Raw genomic sequence first — 20,351 nt, forward strand, 5'->3', positions numbered from 1 at the left:
TATCTAAAAATTCAGCCAATGAGTAAAAGAAGTTGTCATCTAGAAATTATTTTAATTTATTTTTAAATGTTAGTTGGCTATCTGTCAGGCTTTTGATGCTGTTTGGTAGGTGACCAAAGACTTTTGTGGCAGCATAATTTACCCCTTTCTGTGCCAAAGTCCGATTTAACCCTGCATAGTGAAGATCATCCTTTCTCCTGGTGTTACAGCTATGCACACTGCTATTACTTTTGAACTGGGTTGGATTATTAACAACAAATTTCATAAGTGAATATATATACTGTGAGGTTACTGTGAGGATTCCTAGATCCTTAAATAGATGTTTGCAGGATGACTGTGGGTGGGCTCCAGCAATTATTCTGATTACACGTTTTTGAGCAATGAATACTTTCCTACTCAATGATGAATTACCCCAGAATATGATGCCATACGATAGCAGTGAATGAAAGTAGGCATAGTAAACTAATTTATTGAGACTCTTATCACCAAAATTTGCAATAACACTAATAGCATACGTAGCTGAACTCAGACGTTTCAGCAGACCATCAATGTGTTGCTTCCAGTTTAACCTCTCATCAATGGACACACCTAAAAATTTTGAAAATTCTACCCTAGCTACAGACTTCTGTTCAAAGTCTATATTTATTATTGGAGTTGTGCCATTTACTGTACAGAACTGTATATACTGTGATTTATCAAAATTTAAGGAGAGTCCATTTGCTGAGAACCACTTAATAATTTTGTGAAAAACATCTTTTACAATTACATCACTTTGTTCTTGGTTTTTGGATGCTATTACTATACTCGTATCATCAGCAAAAAGAACTAACTTTGCATCTTCATCAGTGTGGAATGGTAAGGCATTAATGTATATCAAGAACAGTAAAGGACCTAAGACCAAACCCTGTGGGACCCCGTGCTTGATAGCCCCCCCCCCCCCCCAGTTTGAGGAATCAGCTGTTGTTTTAACATTACATGAACCACTTATTTCAACTTTCTGCATTCTTCCAGTTAAGTATGAATTAAACCATTTGTGCACTGCCCCACTCAAACCATATTGATTTAGCTTATCTAAAAGAATTCCATGATTTACACAATCAAAGGCCTTTGAGAGATCACAAAAAATACCAATGGGTGATGTCCAGTTATTCAGAGCATTTAATATTTGATCAGTGAAAGCGTGTATAGCATTTTCTGTTGAAAAGCCTTTCTGAAAACCAAACTGACATTTTGTTAGGACTTTATTTTTACAAATATGGGAGGCTACTCTTGAATACATTACTTTCTCAAAAATTTTTGATAGAGCTGTCAGAAGAGAGATTGGGCGGTAGTTGTTGACATCTGACGTATCCCCCTTTTTATGCAATGGTTTTACAATGGCATATTTCAGTCTATCAGGGAAAACACCCTGCTCCAAAGAGCTATTACATACGTGGCTGTGAATCCTACTTATCTGTGGGGAACAAGCTTTAAGTACGTTGCTGGAAATGCCATCAATTCCGTAAGAGCTTTTACTTTTCAGTGAGTTTATTATTTTACTGATTTCAGAGGGAGAGGTTGGTGGAATTACAGTTGTTTCAAACTGCACAGGTATGGCCTGTTCTATTAGTATCCTTGCCTCTTCTAATGAAGATCTAGATCCTATTTTCCCCACAACATTTAAAAAATGATTATTGAAAATATTTTCAATTTCTGATTGTTTGTTAGTGCACTTGTCATTCAGTTTTATGGCACTAAAGTCTTCCTGTGCTCTTGGTTGCCCTGTTTCCCTTTCAATAATATTCCAAATTGCTTTAAATTTATTTATTTATTTATTTATTTATTTATTTATTTATGCATTTATTTTACCTGGCAAGATTAGGGCCTTCAGGCCCTCTCTTACACCTAACCAGGCATACTCAGATTCAACAAATTTCAGTTTCTACAGAACATTAAGGACATTAACATGTTATACAGTATTAATGTTACAGAAAAAAATTAGAGATTATAAAAGTACTACAATGATAATTATAACAATCAAAAAGTAATTATAATAATCAAGAATAATAATAATAGTAATGACTATGTATAGGAAAGTGAACATATTTTTTCTTTTATGAATGTCAGTCCTATTGCTAGTTGGGAATTTTCTCTTTATATTCTTGCAGCTTGTGAGTTATTCTCATCAAGCAGAGACATAAGACGATAGAATGGGGTGAAAGAGATGTAGAAAAGGTGGATAAGTTAGAGGAGGAGAAATAGAATGGTAAAATTCGAAGCTATGATGGAGAGGAGAAAGAAAGAGATGAGAGGGGCACGACAATGGTGGCTATACCGTCCCTAATATGTAAGTCTTGAGTTCCCTCTTGAATGTTAAGTGGTTCTGGATAAGACGCAGATCACAGGGGAGCGCGTTCCATAGTCGTATGGCTGAGATGGAGAATGACACAGAGAAAGATTTTGTGTTATGTAAAGGTACAGCCAAGATGCTAGATGTATCCGATCTAGTATTGCGGTTGTGGAATGATGATAGGTGTTTAATGTGAGAAGATAAGTATTGGGGGCACCAGTGGCTAAGAAATCGTTGAAGTAAGCACATCGTGTGAAGATCGCGTGCCTTATGTGGGCGTATCCAACCTAGCTGGGAGTATGAAGAACTGATATGATCATACAACCGTATATTGCATACGTATCTAACGCAAGCATTCATCACTAGCTCGAGGCATCTCGAATTTTCACTACTTGTGCCGTGTTGAACTACATCACAGTAGTAAAGATTAGGCAAGACTAGTGTTTGGACTAATTTTTGTTTAACATGGGTTGGAAATATTTTTCTAAATTTTTGAATTGCATGTAGGGAGGAGAGCGATTTCCGGCAAGCTGTGACTGTTTGTTCTTCCCAGTTTAGGTGTTCATCCAAGATTATTCCAAGGTCTTTTACTGTTTTTTGGTATGGTAGTTGGGTACCATTGAGGAGTATTTGAGGGACTGTTTCGCGAAAGTACCGACTGATTAGCTTTGGATGAGATATAAGTATGACCTGGGATTTCTTGGGGTTTAGTTTCAGACCTAGGTTCTGTGCCCATCGAGAAACAGAGCAAAGATCTGCGTTCATACTCGCTACTGCGTCAGCAATGTTCTTGGGGCTTGCACTTATGTACAGTTGGATGTCGTCGGCATATAGATGGTAGTTGCAGGAGTGAATCACTGAAGAAATATCATTAATGTACAGTGAGAAGAGTAATGGACCAAGGACGGAGCCTTGGGGAACTCCAGAGCGCACGTTTTTCCATGATGACTTTTCCGACCCACAAATGACTTGTTGACTTCTGTTTTTGAGGTAGCTGTCGAACCAGTGTATAGCGCTGTTTGAGAAATTCAGCTGTTTCATTTTAATTAGTAATATATCAAAGTCAACTGTATCAAAAGCCTTGCTAAAGTCAAGCAGTGTTAGGATGGTAGCTTCACGTCTGTCCATAGCATGTTTAATGTCATCAGTTACTTTGATTAATGCAGTTGCTGTACTATGGTGCTTTCGAAAGCCTGACTGATATTTGTTGTGGATGTTATGAGTTTTGAGGTAATCCGTCAGTTGTTCATGGACGATGTATTCTAGGGCTTTAGATATTGCAGGTAGTATGCTGATCGGCCTGTAATCACCTGGCGACTTAGGGTTGTCGGTCTTGGGTATAGGTTGAATTAAACTTTGCTTCCACTCAGTAGGATATGTACTACTGACAAGAGACAGGTTGAAGATGTCTGTGATAACTGGAGTAATAGTGTCTACGACGTTCTTAATCATGCCAATTATTATCAGAGGTACTGATCTCAGACATGATACACATGCTTCTGGACTTTTTAATAACTTTTCTTAGTACTGGACAATAGTTTTTATAATATTGAACAATTTCAGGGTCAGTACTCCCTCTTGCTGTCAGATACAGTTCTCTTTTATGGTTGCAAGATATTCTTATCCCTTTACTTAACCAAGGTTTTTTATATGTTTTCTTGGAATTATGTTTAACTATTTTCTTGGTAATTCAATTTTCAAATACCCTTAAAAATGTATCGTGAAATAAGTTATACTTCAAGTTTGCATCAGGTTCCTTATACACTTCATCCCAGTCTAGCTGCTGTAGGCTTTCCCTAAAGTTTGCAATATTTATATTGTTAATTGAATGCACTTCTTTGAAAGTCTGATTTGATATACTGCATGGAGCTATGTCATGTACTGTAACTAGCTATGCACCATGATCTGAAAGACCATTCTCAACAGGATAAGCATTTATGTCCTTAAACTTATCTTGGTCTATAAAAAAGTTATCTATCAATGTACTGCTGTTCTTTGTTATCCGAGTAGGAAAATCAATTATGGAGCTCAAATTGAAAGAACTGAGTAATACTACAAGGTCATTCTTCCTATTACACTCATTCAGGGAATCAACATTGAAATCCCCACAAATGATAATTTGCTACCCCCTGTCTGACAGATAGCACAACAAAGCATCCAAGTTTTCTAGAAATAGCTAGAAAAAATACTAATACATGATGTTTATTCAACTAAATTATTCAGTCAATGGAATATGGTCTACACAAGAAAATCAAAGAAGTGATAACATGTGCAGAGGAGCTTCCTGCAAGGAAAGGTCAGCCTATAATTGTGCAAACGAAACTATAACAAAGAAGCAGAAGTACACAAATCTAAGTAAACCAGACATAATCACATTCAGATGAAACTGTGAAGTGTCTCCTGCATTGAAGCTGAGGATTCAGAGTAGTTTGTCAAACATAACAACATATCTGTATTTTGTATTGTAACATGGGAATTTTTTATTGACTGAACATAATATTTATAACTATTAACAACATTTATAAGTTACTGCCTTAGTTAAAATACATAAACTTTTTTGAAAGTTGTAATTCTTATCAATAGATTATCTTAATATCAGTAGGTTCACCAAACCCCCTTCTCTTCAGCATCCATGTTGCAAAAAGAAGCTCAGGGTTCCTATGATTATGCTATGGCTCTGCAAACTAAAGAGGGATTCTGACAAAATCTGTTCAGCCTTCCAGCCAGGTAGACTATATCGAAATTCCGCTACATTCTGATGAGTGATACTCATTATCTTCTGGGAATAATGAGTGAATGAGTGGACAAATGAATATTAAGTATTTAATACAAGTGATTGTTACAGTGTACAGGTACCCACTGGACAAGTGGGTCACTTTCATGAAAATCCTTGATGGTTTACTGTGTTGTCTACCAGACAAATGGAAGGGATTATTAATTTATTGAAAGATTCTGAGAGGGAAAGTGATCGAGCAATGCCATTAGCCACTAGTAATTTACTATTAATTATAAATTTACCTTTCCAAGTTTCTTAAAATAATACTACCCTTAAAGATGATGTGTTCAAATAAAGCAGAAATTTAAAAATGTATGTCTATCCTTTCGTAAACAGATTATTATATCACTATGCACAGTCACTCACATTATGTAATTTAGCTCCATGCCATTTAGAAACAAAAAAACAGTGAGGTTGGTTAATGACAGAACAACTAAGATTTTAAACAAATCTTTGGAAAATATTACCTAGGATATGTTTACAATGAATGTAATGTAAGATCTAAATTCAACACTTTTCTTGGAGAGTTGTTACCTATTTTTGGAAGTAGCTTCTCTAAAAATACGATTAAATGCAATACTAAGAATTCATTAAAGAAATCCTAGATCACAACAGGTATGAGAGTATCTTCACAGCACAATGGAGACATATACAAAATAGCCAGAACAAGTATTAACACAGAAATACGTTCATAGAATAAACAGTACTGCAATATAATTAAAAAAAGTTATAAAGTTGCAGGGGTATGCACATCTTGTCCAAAACTGACAGATCATAAATTATATCAAATTAATATGGAATAGTGTTAAAAGATAGACAGAGAAAAAAGTCATAGAAGATAGTATTATTTGTGTTATAGGGAATGCGTGAAAGATATTTTAATAAATATTTTTATAAATGGGTGAAAAATTGGTGCAAATAGTTCAGAACAGAAAGCAAAACAATGCAAGATACTGAAGAAATGAAATAGAAGACGTTTAGAGAAAGCAATATTCTCAACTCCACATCTGAAATAAGGAAAATCATCACTATTCCAAAAGGTGAAAGTTCATATGGAGAGGATAATACCTCCAACAAGGCACCAAAAATATGTAGCCCTAAAATAATTAATGTTCTATAACATTTAATGTTCTTAGTCATGTATGTATGATGTATGTAATAGGTTGTTAACTTAGAATGTTTTCACAGACATATTAAATATTCCATTGTTAGGCCTCTCCATAAGAAAGGTGAGTCAAAGGGTATCAATAATTATCAACTAGTGTCATTTTGTATATAATTTTTAATTGTTTGAAAATGTAACATACCCCCAGATTGCCACCCACCTTTGATTGCCACCCAGCTATATAATGATTGGGTACTTATAAAATTGCTTTGGATTTCGAAATGACCTTATTATTTGAATCAGAAGCCATGATTATTTCTCTCTACAAGTGATACAAGAACTGTCATGAAATTAAGCTAAGAAATTAGTGAATGATGTTTTTGTGAAAGATGCTGTTGGTTTTGTACAAATTTACTGGATTTAAATTTTGAAAAATACAGCTAATTCAGCTTTTACAGTCGAAAATATGTCTTGCCTATTAACTTACAGATAGTATTCCAGCAATAAATAATAAAGTTGGTAGATAGTTCACAGTTCTTAGGTGTGCATACCAACTAAAACTTAAACTAGAAAAGCCATATAGCAGACCTGCTAGAATGTTTGGGTTGGCTACTTTCGCCATAAGAATAATTGGCAGCTTTGGACATATAGATTTACATACATTAACATATTTTAATTCATTGGTGCCTTACAGCATAACATTCTGGTGTAAATCCTCACTTAAGTAAAAGGTATTTATTGCACAAAAGAAAGTAATGTGAATTATTTTTGTGGTTCACATCCATACATATTGCTGACATCTCTTTAAATAGCTGGGAATAGAAACTATACATAGCCCATTTGTTCACTAATGAAATTTGTTGTTAGCCATGTATCAAAGTTTGACAGTAACAGAGATATTCACAAGTACAACACTAGAAAGAAAAGTGGTCGCCTTTGCCTTTAATGAATCTAACTCCAGCACAAAGAGTTGGAAAATATGCAGCTGTAAAACTCTTTGACAATCTGACAATGGAAATAAAATGTGTGACAGAGAGCAAAAGTGTTTGTAAATCGCCTTCTGCCACAGATTTAGAATGTTTAGCTATCAATTTCCACAACTGCTGCTTCACTTTCTCTTGACACATGAGCTGACAGTTACTAACGAAGTCAGGACAGTTTTGATGAGGTCTGTTTAAAATTCCATCAGCACCATATGAGCTCTTGTTTTGTAGAACATTCAAAATTCTATTAATTTCACTACAGTGAAACATATTGGTGCTACTTCCAGCTGCTTAACATTTTGGGGAATGATATTTTGAAAATATTTTCTATCTTCTTTAACTGAACCATTTAATCGTATTTTTACTGCTACATTTAGAAAGTACAGGGTGGGGTAAATAAAAGTGGCCCAGAGAATGGAGCTCCATGGTACAAAGAAACTCAGGAGAGAAAAGGAATTGCATTACTAACCTGACAATGGTAGATGTTGAAAGTGATTAAAATTCATCTCTTGCCACTTTTGGGACTTGGTCAATAAGTTGCTGAAGGCACATCGAAGACAGACTGCTGGAATTACTGCAAACTCATCCAAATTGTTCTGCTGCAGTTCTTGAAGACTATGAGGGTTGTTGTAACACACCTTATACTTGAGGACTCCCCACACAAAGTAATAGCACACTGACAGATAAGGTGACTTAGGTGGCCAGGTAGGACCCCAACCAGACTGATTTCTGCTAACGATTCTGTTAGGCGTGAAGATTGTATAAATGTTCTGCAAGGGTCGTCCAGCTATATGGGCAGTTGTTTCATCGTTTTGGAACTAACTGTAGGTCATTTCCTTCTCCATTAATGCTGCCACAAATGGTTTCCAAATGTTGACAATGTAATGTGCCAAACTCTTGATCATCCAATGGTGCTTTGTGAAAGTTAAGGGGATTCTCTGCTGACCAGAACCTGTGATTCTGTGAGTAGACATAACCACTCAGGTGAAACCGGATTAATCAGATATAAAGAACAGCTCCATGTCCAAGCCATTCATTGTTATATCAGTAAACAGCCACTCACAAAACTGGAGGAGTGGGAGAGCGTCTGCTGGTTTCAATGGATGAACTACAGACACTCTCTAGAGATGCATTTGCAGGTCCAGGTGGAGTTTTGTCCGCATGATCGACGTAATACGCCGGTTCTTGCGATAGGCATGGGGTTGATTTGGTAGGGCTCTGAAGCATTTTCTGGTGAACTGCAGCCACATTTTCTGGTGTGCAGTCACATCTCCGAATGGTTTTTGACTTGTTCAAATTAGATCCCGTCTGACACCGTTTCCACGACTTTGTTGTTACTTAACAGCTTCTGCTCTACTGTGAGTACCCTCGGCCGCTTTGCACTACTACACTCACACTGACACAGGGTGCACTTTGCTCTGAACCAGTGTGGATCACGTAACGGACGTGCACATGGTGCACGCGTCCCATGGTTTGGTTATGTGTGTACATTCAAGTCCAGTGGTATCCACCCACTCAGGCTACTCTTATTTTCCTCACCCTATAGTTGTTAAAAATACAACTTATCAATTCTGTGTAACGACATTGTTATTTCATTTAATTCTGATGGTGTCTTGGACACAGTCTGGTTATCCTTCTTCCTGCTTCACAATATCCCATGTAATTTTAATCATATCATCTGCATTATTAATTTTTGTCAGGATGCGCGTATTTCTGGACATTTTAGTGACTTTCCTTAAGATACTAAATTAATTTTTTTGTAGAATGCAAGTAACGTCAGACAGTGACTTGTTCTTGCTAATTCCTTACTTATGAATTGTTTACTTTTTTTTAATAGACTTCTTGGATAACTACTTAGGAAAGCTACTTTCAAATACTGACATGGATTTACTGTGTAGTATATTGAATTTCACATTAACATCTCTTTCTGTATATACGCCACCCTGCATTACCTCTTTTAGATTATTCTTAAAACATTGTACTGTATCTTGGTCTGTATGAACAGGCTTCGTAGCTCTAAGGTGCTATATTTTTTATTTCCATTAATTGTACTTGACGATCCATTAAGTCCATTAACAACTGGGTGCACATTAACTGTTTCTGGCTGAGCACTGTCTATAAAAATGTTATCAATCAGATCATGCTATCTCCCTGCATATGTCGTGAAAAATTCTCTACTGAAAACAGATTGAAACAGCTAAATAATGATTCCAGTTCATTTTTACTGCCAAAGTCTTTAAATAAATCTACACTGGGATCTCCACAAATCACTAATTGTTTCTTCTTGTTTGACAGGCAGCTCAGTAATGTAGCTAGATTTCTCACAAACAGCTGGAAGTTTCCTAGAGGGTGAAAGTGCCACACTGTTATTTCACTCTGCTTATCGCCAATTACACTGTTCTACAAAAAAAAATTTTTTTCTATTTCTGATAAAAAATATTGAGATCCTAGTTGTATTTTGAGTGCTGAATTGAAAACTGTTTTTCGCTTTTTTCTGTCAGGGATAGTTTATGAGTAATTGCAATTTTATTTTTCTTTTCAGTTTCTGATATAGTGCAGTAAACGTGAGGTGAAATTCGACAAACAAATGCACATCTTTATGATGTTATAAAGTTCATCACATTAATGGAGGGTGGGATCTAACATATAACACAGTAACCTTTGTGTGTACACTTTGAAGCATTTATTTGACATAAGAAATTACAGAAAATTGACAAACAATGAGCCACTGCCTTGTAATCCACATCACTTTTTTCTTTTGTATTGTGAATCTTCCTTCTCTTGAATGATATTCCAGCAATAATCTGCCAACATAGAAGGTACCCACTTCCCTTCATAGCACCTTTCTATGGTCGAAATGTCTTTATGGAATCTTTCCCCATGTTCATCCGATACGTCACTACAACTCTCTGTGAAGTAGTCCAGATGAGAGTCCATCATATGTACCTTCAAAGACATATTGCACCCCAAATCCTGATATTCTTTGATTATATCCTTCACCATTGCTTTGTAGTTAGTAGCTCTTCTTCTTCCAAGGAAGTTTTCCGACACCATCTTTAAACAGTCCCATGCGGTTTTTTCTTTATCAGTTAAACATGCTTCAAAATTTGCATCTTTCTGCAGCTCCCTGATTTGTGGGCCCACAAATACACCTTCCTTTATTTTTGCAGCTGAAAGACGGGGGAATTTGGTAGCTAGATATGGAAACTCACAGCCTGTTGGATCCATGGCCTTCACGAATTGTTTCACCAGGCCAAATTTGATGTGAAGCGGTGGAAGTAGTATATATTCAGGAGCTACCAGACTTTCATGTTGTACATTCTTTTCGCCAACTTTCCATCTTCGCCTAGGCCATTTCTTTTTCACGTAGTGCGAATTTCGGCCTCGACTATCCCACTCGCAAAGAAAACAGGCATACTTTGTGTAGCCTTGTTGCATTCCCAGTACCATAGCAATTACCTTGAAATCAGCACATATTTTCCACTTGTGTTCATTGTATTTTAATGAATTTAGCATCCTTTGTACGAATTCGTAATTCTCTTTTGTCAAACTTGCGTAAGCTACTGGAACAGAGGGTATTCGATTTCCGTTATGGAGCAAAACACCCTTCAGACTTGTTTTCGATGCATCTCTGAAAAGTCTCCACTCCTGTGAAATATAAGTGAAGTTCAGCACTTTCATCAGGCCAGCAACGTCATTGCAAAATGTCAGTGCTTCGTCAGTTGAAAAATAAGAAATAAAGGCATGCTCTCTGTGCCTGAACACACTGATTTTAATACTTTGGTGCAGTAGATTATACTCTTGTAATCTTGAACCAAGCAGCTGCGCCTTTTGTTTACTTAGTCCTAGATCACGTACTAAATCATTTAAATCTGCCTGTGTTAACAAATGTGGCGATGACTCACTTGTGCAATGATATAAAGAATCATCATCTGTGATTTCTTCAGTACTACTTATTTCACTGTCACTCGGAATTTGACCTCGAGCTCTTGAAGGTACTGGAAGGTTGTCGGAATGCTGCACTGGCATTCTCGCTGAAGGCAGATCTGGGTAAACAATGTGCCTCTTCAACTTTTTGTTTGTGAAACCCTGAAGTTTTGTTAGACAGAAATAACAATCAATAACATGGTCCTTAGGCTCCCTCCACACCATGGGAACAGCAAACAATGCCACATTCTCTTTACCTTTCCACCACTGAATTAGTTTGCAGTAATATGTAGCACAATAGAAATGTGGTGCCCATTCTTTATCTTGGTCTCCTACCTCTACTCCAAAGTATTGTTTGTATGCTTTCTTTATGACTGAAGAAATTTTCTTCCTATTTCTGGCAAAAGTGAACTTCCCACAGATGTAGCAGAAGTTGTCCGGCTTATATCGACATCCACGACGACGTGGCATTTCTGCAAATTTAAAAATACCACTTAGGTAATACATCTGTATTAAATTAATAGTAGGGAACTAGAGGAACGCTGATGTGTAAAAACAAGCAGTCGTTTTACCTTCAGCACCAGGCTCGATCAGTTTACACACAGGAACTAAAAAAGTCAACCGTGCTCGGAAATATGACATACAGTTACTTGTCAGCCAAAACACCTACTCGTTAAGACTGACACGAATTGCGGCTAACACCACTGTTGTAAACTCGATGCACCTGTCCCTAGGAGGCGTGAAGCTTTACTGCCGAGGCAGCAACCGGCTGTCGCCGTTCGAGTTAATGAGATGTTTCAGGTGGTCTTAATGACATAGGTGTGGCGGGGGATAACCTAATGATGTCTGATTCTTCCCACCTGCTGTTGCACAAGATATTATCACGTTCTATCACTACTGGATGCGGCAACATACCCGTATTTCTCTATAACGTCTCTGTGTTTGCCAAGAACTGTGAATATATATATATTACATAAAAAGTATCTTTGACAACGATATTTTGTTTACATATTTGAATTTCCCACGGTAAAATGGTCTAGAAGCACATACTTTAATATCAGAAATAGAACATATGTCGAACACTGTTATTCATCGATCATGTGACAGAATTGTTCCTTTTTTTCTCGATTAATTCAAACTTTGATATCAAAATGGATGATACAGATGATTGCATAGATCAAGCTATCCCTCACCATGGCACTCTACAGAGGCAGCTGACAGACAGGCGTTTGTCCTGAGAGAGTATGACACTTTATTAGAAAAAAGTAGAGCCAACTGCAGAGGACAGAATTACAGAACTAGTGGACTTCACAGCCAGCCAGTGTTTACGACACAAGAAAGTGATTTCAGTGCTACTCAGTGCATTAAAAAACCTGCCACGGAATGTAAAGAACAGGTCGACAGGAAGGCCACATTATGACGATACGAAATAGGTCAGGAGGTCTTGATCAACTAACACAGATCATCAAGAAAAAAAAAAAAGGCTCTGCGTCACAATTATTATGGTAAATAAGTAAATGTCGTGTGACTAGGGCCTCTCATCGGGTAGACTGTTCGCCAGGTGCAAGTCGTTCGATTTGACCCCACTTTGGCGACTTGCACGTCGATGGGGATGAAATGATGACGATTAGGACAACACAACACCCAGTTCCTGAGCGGAGAAAATCTCAGACCTGGGCCCTTAGGATTGACATTCTGTCGCACTGACCACTCAGCTACCGGCAGCGGACAATTATTGTGGTACACTCTACATACAGGGTGTTTCAAAAATGACCGGTATATTTGAAACGGCAATAAAAACTAAACGAGCAGCGATAGAAATACACCGTTTGTTGCAATATGCTTGGGACAACAGTACATTTTCAGGCAGACAAACTTTCGAAATTACAGTAGTTACAATTTTCAACAACAGATGGCGCTGCGGTCTGGGAAACTCTACAGTATGATATTTTCCACATATCCACCATGCGTAGCAATAATATGGCGTAGTCTCTGAATGAAATTACCCGAAACCTTTGACAACGTGTCTGGCGGAATGGCTTCACATGCAGATGAGATGTACTGCTTCAGCTGTTCAATTGTTTCTGGAGTCTGGCGGTACACCTGGTCTTTCAAGTGTCCCCACAGAAAGAAGTCACAGGGGTTCATGTCTGGCGAATAGGGAGGCCAATCCACGCCGCCTCCTGTATGTTTCGGATAGCCCAAAGCAATCACACGATCATCGAAATATTCATTCAAGAAATTAAAGACGTCGGCCATGCGATGTGGCCGGGCACCATCTAGCATAAACCACGAGGTGTTCGCAGTGTGGTCTAAGGCAGTTTGTACCGCCACAGATTCACGAAGAATGTCCAGATAGCGTGATGCAGTAATCGTTTCGGATCTGAAAAATGGGCCAATGATTCCTTTGGAAGAAATGGCGGCCCAGACCAGTACTTTTTGAGGATGCAGGGACGATGGGACTGCAACATGGGGCTTTTCGGTTCCCCATATGCGCCAGTTCTGTTTATTGACGAAGCCGTCCAGGTAAAAATAAGCTTCGTCAGTAAACCAAATGCTGCCCACATGCATATCGCCGTCATCAATCCTGTGCACTATATCGTTAGTGAATGTCTCTCGTGCAGCAATGGTAGCGGCACTGAGGGGTTGCCGCGTTTGAATTTTGTATGGATAGAGGTGTAAACTCTGGCGCATGAGACGATACGTGGACGTTGGCGTCATTTGGACCGCAGCTGCAACACAGCGAACGGAAACCCGAGGCCGCTGTTGGATCACATGCTGCACTAGCTGCGTGTTGCCCTCTGTGGTTGCCGTACGCGGTCGCCCTACCTTTCCAGCGCGTTCATCCGTCACGTTCCCAGTCCATTGACATTTTTCAAACAGATCCTTTATTGTATCGCTTTTCGGTCCTTTGGTTACATTAAACCTCCGTTGAAAACTTCGTCTTGTTGCAACAACACTGTGTTCTAGGCGGTGGAATTCCAACACCAGAAAAATCCTCTGTTCTAAGGAATAAACCATGTTGTCTACAGCACACTTGCACGTTGTGAACAGCACACGCTTACAGCAGAAAGACGACGTACAGAATGGCGCACCCACAGACTGCATTGTCTTCTATATCTTTCATATCACTTGCAGCGCCATCTGTTGTTGAAAATTGTAACTACTGTAATTCCGAAAGTTTGTCCGCCTGAAAATGTACTGTTGTCCCAAGCATATTGCAACAAACGGTGTATTTCTATCGCTGCTCGTTTAGTTTTTATTGCCGTTTCAAATATACCGGTCATTTTTGAAACACCCTGTAGATTACTCAGTCTACTATTTATGTAATAAACTGGGAGCAAGTACGTAAAATGCGTGAAATAAATACTTCAAAGTGTCACCAGTAAGAAAAATCGTGCTTTAGGTCGCAAAAACGAGAAAATAAATACGCAGAAATAGCAGGAAAGAAAGGACGAATTAGCAGGGATATAATCGCTAATGTGTGGCAAATTCGGTGTTTTTTGGGCACTTGCGAAAGGACTAGCGTACTGTCAAGCTGTTTTGCAATTCAATGACTGCAAAAATGTACGTCAGGCTCTGTAATACTATAAAGTGCCGTATCAAACCGAAAACTACCAAAAATCGAGTCCATCTGAACTGTGACACCTATCGCAAAGAAGCAGAATGTAGTATCATTTGCCCTTAAAAGTTACGTAGCTGGTTTATTTCCGGTACTAGGGACGTAGTGACATTCTAAATATACTGGGCGCTAGACGGACAAACACACGACGTCCCGAGAACATGTGACCAGTCGGCAATGCATGTTGACAACACAAAATCTTTTCTGCGCATGTGAATGCTCACTCCAGAGATATTTACTCTATGGTTCGTTAGATTGTTATGTACACTTGTTTCCATTTAAGTAAGTATAATAATGTTGTCTGGAAGAGTTCCATTCTCCTTTTGTTTGTTTAGACAGTATAAATGGTGGAGTACACATTGCAAGGAAGTAAACAGAATAGATGAAGTTGTGATCATGGCAGATCCATGCCAGACAAGAATTCATGACGTAGAGAATCTCACAGATGATGTCCGGTTCTTTGTAGGGTGTTACAGGAGCATGTGGTGAAAGAACGAGTGGAAAGATAAAACACCGGTCTGATAATTATGGGTAAGAGACTAGTTTTCGTTGCGCAGTGGAGTTTTGGTTATATTATTTTGTTTTGTGATGTCTGTAATTGTAGAGAAGGAGAGACTGTATTAGGGAGAGTTATGAGATATTTAATATCCACGCCAAGTCAGCGTTTGGAACTTTGGATGATGAGTATAATGTCGAACGTCGAGAGTACCTGTGGACACTGTTTTGAGAGTGATGATCTTTTTATCGACAGGTCGAAGAAGCACATGGAAATGAAATCGTGAAACAAGTTCCTTTCCTTGCACATTAGTAGATGGAGATCACAGACAAGAGGATAGTCCACTGGAACGAATGAATGAAGCGACCAGCTGCAGAAACGGAACATAAGTGAGTAGCCTTCAGTCTGTACTGGCTTAATAAAGATGTTTGGTGTTTCATTTTGTTGGGCAGATCGTGGAGAGTATCACCATACTAAGGAAAGAAAAACCACAAAGCTTGGATGAAAGTGAAGTACCATGAGAGAGAGCAAGTCCTACTACGTTCAAAAATTAACAGAAATGTATATATCAGAGGTAATGACAAATAAAATAAGAAGAAGAGACGAATTAAAGATGGTAATCAACGAAGATGTGGTTGAATAAAGTTAATTGTGCCCATAACTTGTTGTCATAGGTTCATGCGTTTTGTGAGGTTTTTTGATTGAAATTTAGCGGAAGAGGTGTAATGAACATTATTAAAATTAAATATTGTTTTGTTGCTTGTCTTATTTAATTGTTTGTCATTTTGCATTGATGTATTTAATGCTTCTGAATGTTCAGAATTACGTGGGATTTAAGTGGATCCATTAACTAGAAACATATAAAATTAGCTACATTTGTGGATTATTCCACATTTCTCAATTTTGCACTCAAGGCTAAATTTTCATCTGTATAAATAATTCTCTCAGCTTAAAAATTATGATTATTTTTCCTATATGCTAAACATCGAAAAATTAAGGATTTATGACGTGTTATGTCATATGTGGTACTGTATTATGTAATCTGAGTGTGAAGCGATGTTTCCCATTACACAGAGGACGAATCACCTAAGACTTACACCGCAAATATTGCGCAAATGGAAAGTGCTATTGGTATGTAGTTTTCACGGAACGGGTTGGTAGTCGGGAGCTAATATTTTTTTGTGAAAACATGCACTTTTTAAACATAACAATGCCTATTGACATTAACAGACTAAAAGTGGGGTAAATTAGAATGTCAGTGATGTTTGTTGCAGGGTTCTAATGTGAGTCGTGTACGAGATATCGCATTTCGAAAAGTTTCTGCACAAACACTTATTTGTGCCATTCAGCCTGTGTAGTTGCTTGGTAAAATTTTGTTATGTTTGCTCACAGTGTGCTTGTGCGTTCCTTGAGTGATTGCGACTTGCTAGTCAGTTAATGTGTGGTAGTACAAGCAGTAGGCCTTGATTGGGTGTAGTATTCACCAGTTCATGGTGTATGAAGAGTGTAGAAATGGGGATACGCGGCAATATATCCCAATAGACGTCAACCATCTCGGTAATTATTTATCAACCTCTTCAACCAGTTACGTGAAAGTGGTAGTGAAACAACTAGATAATGCAGCAGAAGGAAACAAGTGACGACAGAACAGGGAAAAATTAATGTTCCTGCTGCTGTTATAGTTGATCCGCACGTTAGCTCCCGCGCAATCACATAAGGAAGTGGCATGCGTCAGACAAGTATCCTATGCATTCTTATCGAAATACGTTCCATCCCTGTCATATCTCTCTCCATCAAGACCTGTATGGAAACAATTGTGAGAATCGTGTTAACTTCTGTGCATAGGTATTAAAACAGGATACTCCGGATTCATCACATACAATATTTAGTTATGAAGCCACATTTACCAATCATGGGCAAGTAAACCACTGAAACATGCTCTAATGGTCTGTTGACAGTCACCATTGGCTTCGTCAGGTGGACTGTCAGTGTCCATGGAGTGTAAACGTGTGGTGTGAAATAGTGAACCATCAGCTCATAGGCCAGTTTTTTATAGACAGAACACTGTATTGCAGCCTCCTAACAGACCATCTTCCACAGATGCTAGAAGATGATCTTCTACAGACTAGGAGGAACGTGTGGTACCAACATGATGCTATCCAGCCCATAGTGCACGAAGTATTACAGCATGTCTTCACAGATTCTTTCCAAATCATTTGACGGGGTACAGAGGACCTGTACCTTCGCTGGCCCTGGGGCCCTGGATTTGACACCTGTGGTGAAAACTGAAAAACACCATCTACAAGGACATACCAACTACACCCAATGATATGTAACGACATATTACTGTAGCCTACTCGGATATCTCCTGTGAATGTTAGCATGTCTGCAGCAGTCGTTTTATACCAGACTGGAAGTGTGTATTGCCGCCGCCTGTGATCATTTTGAACACAACCTATGAGGGCCATTTGTCTCTTTACTGGTCGGAATCCACATAAGTAGTTTATGCACTTGTGTTGTTCTTTAGTGTGTGCTACCACAGGTATTGTACAAGTGTCAGTGTGAGAACTTTTCAAAATACAATATCTTGAAAACGACATGCGGTAGAATCCTGCAACAAACACCACTGACATTCTGATTTACCCAACTTTTAATTTATTAATGTCAATAGGTGTTGTTCCATTTACAAAAGTGTATGACTGGCTAACAATATGACACCCTGATTACCAGTCCATTCTGTGAAAACTGCATATCAATAGCACTTTCCATTTCTGCATTATTTGTGTTGCAAGTTTTAGGTGATTCACACTGTATATTCTTTTGTGATGCAACTAAGGATGAATGAATTAAGAAATGAATATATTTGCTGATTGTTGCTTTTCAGTTGCCTTTCAAATTCAAGAAAATTTGTTTAATACCTATTTTACAGACTATAACACGCTGCAGACTATTAGACACACCTTAATTTTTAAGCAGTCCCTTTTAAAATAACATTTTTACTATTTTTGTTACTAGATGGCAAAGCCAGAGTAAAAAAATCTTAGTTTATAAAATCGAATTAAGTGGCTTATGTGAGGGTATAATACTTCCCAGATTTTTGTTGGAGCTAAAGTTCTTGGAAATAAATCATTTCCTTGATTATGGAAGATATCTCATACCAATTTCCAATATAAATGAACAAGCTTTATTAGCAGAAGATCTGTTCATTTATTTATCCATATAAAATTGTCCATAACTTAAAATTTTAATTGTTGTGTAAGAGTATTTATAAAGGGGCAAATCTTGTTTTGCATGTGTTATTATTTTTGTCTGAGATATTCTACATGTGCTCTGTGCCATCCCAACAATGATAAAGCTGTACTTGGCATCTGGACATGCAAAGTAATTGGAAGCAGTGAAGAATGTTTTGCTCAAACTATGGGGTCAAGGAATATCAATGTCCAGAAGATTGTAATAATAATGTAAATACAGATGTCCTGATACTCTTGTTTTTCTTCTGAAGTTCAGAGTTTGCTAAAAGCAAAACTACCTAGATGATTAATCTTTGATCATATTTTGTAATTAAATGCATAGTAAAAGCCTTCCTAAAAATCAGAGTTGGTGAGTCCTGGTTTTGGTATAAGCTGAGTTTTTCTACAGATATAAGAAGAATTATCAGTGAGTCAACAGCCCATGAACTTCTCAAAGCTGAAGACCAGCAACAAGGTAATTTATAAATTAAGTGAACTCTCTCAATTACCAGTGAGTTGATGAGTAGATGAGTGTTTGTGACACATAAGGCTGAACATTTGTAGCTTCACTGGCTTGAGAGCTATTTACGATAGGGAAATTTGTAAGTGAATTTTTCTTATATCAGTCAATGAGGCATGAGCTGGTTTTGTATTTTGACATTTGTGCAGAAAAAATAAAGTTATTATCTCCGGCTTGCATGAGTGTGGTACCTCCAGATTAGTGTGAATGGGTATTGCTGAAATGCGAACAAAGAAATAAGCTGACTCAGCAAAAACAACTATTCCTATTTCCCTTCTCATTCTCCCTTTTTAATTGATGGTAGGAGATTTAAATTACAAAATTTGTTTGATGATTGCCACACTAATGCTGTCTAAGTGTGACATTATCTGCACAAGTTCTACCCTGAACTGTAAATGCATCCAGCTGGTGCCAGAATATCGTTTCACTCTAATTATCATTAATTAATCATCAAACAAGTGACATATTCTTCCCTTTTTTTTCTCGATTAATTCAAATTTTGATATGAAAATGGATTATACAGATGATTTCACAGATCAATCCATTCCTCTATAAAGTAAATCTGATTAACTTTGAGTATTTATTCTGCATGTGGTACTGAGGTAGAGAATTTGGCTGTCTTGGGGAGCCATCCAGCTGGGTACCACTTCTAGCCAGGGGCTGGGAAGACACTTCAGATAACCACTAAACCTCAGATCTAAAGGCTGTCCCCACACATTCCAGGGTGATGCTCCATAGTGACCAGTCATGTAGGAAGGCAGTCGCCAGGCTAATGTTATTGTGTATTCACTACCAAACGCTACAGCATGCTGGCTTTTTGGGCAAACTGCTGAAATAGCTGGAGCACATTTGTCGTCGAATAGCCCTCAGCACAGAACAGTAAAGAGAAATTTAGGATTGTGCAGGATGTGGAGCTTGTTGGTGATGAGTTGGGTGTTGGTCGTAAAAGAATAGTACGAGGATGATTGTAAAGGTAGATAAGATCTTATTTGGCTCATGAGAGGGCAAAACTCGTGTTTGGGAATGAAATGTCGGCTACACTTGGTACCCAGCAGGTGTGCCATCACTCTGTTACTAGGCTACAGAGTTTGTTGATCTGAGCACAGCAGAAAATATTTATTTATTTGCTATTTTCTGTTAGTCTGTTACCTACATAAAAGAACAGACCAAATGTTGCACATGAATTTGATTGAATATGGGACATAATATTTTAACATAATTTCAAATGTGCTAGTAATAACTAAGTATTATGCTATTAAAGAGGAAAAAATCTACACAGAATATCTACATAAAAAGAAAAATCATAATAATAACTAAAAAATTAAAAATTAAAAACAAATGTCTCCATACAACCATTTGGTCA

This window comes from Schistocerca cancellata, chromosome 7 (assembly GCF_023864275.1).
Source record: "Schistocerca cancellata isolate TAMUIC-IGC-003103 chromosome 7, iqSchCanc2.1, whole genome shotgun sequence".
Lineage (NCBI taxonomy): Eukaryota > Metazoa > Arthropoda > Insecta > Orthoptera > Acrididae > Schistocerca > Schistocerca cancellata.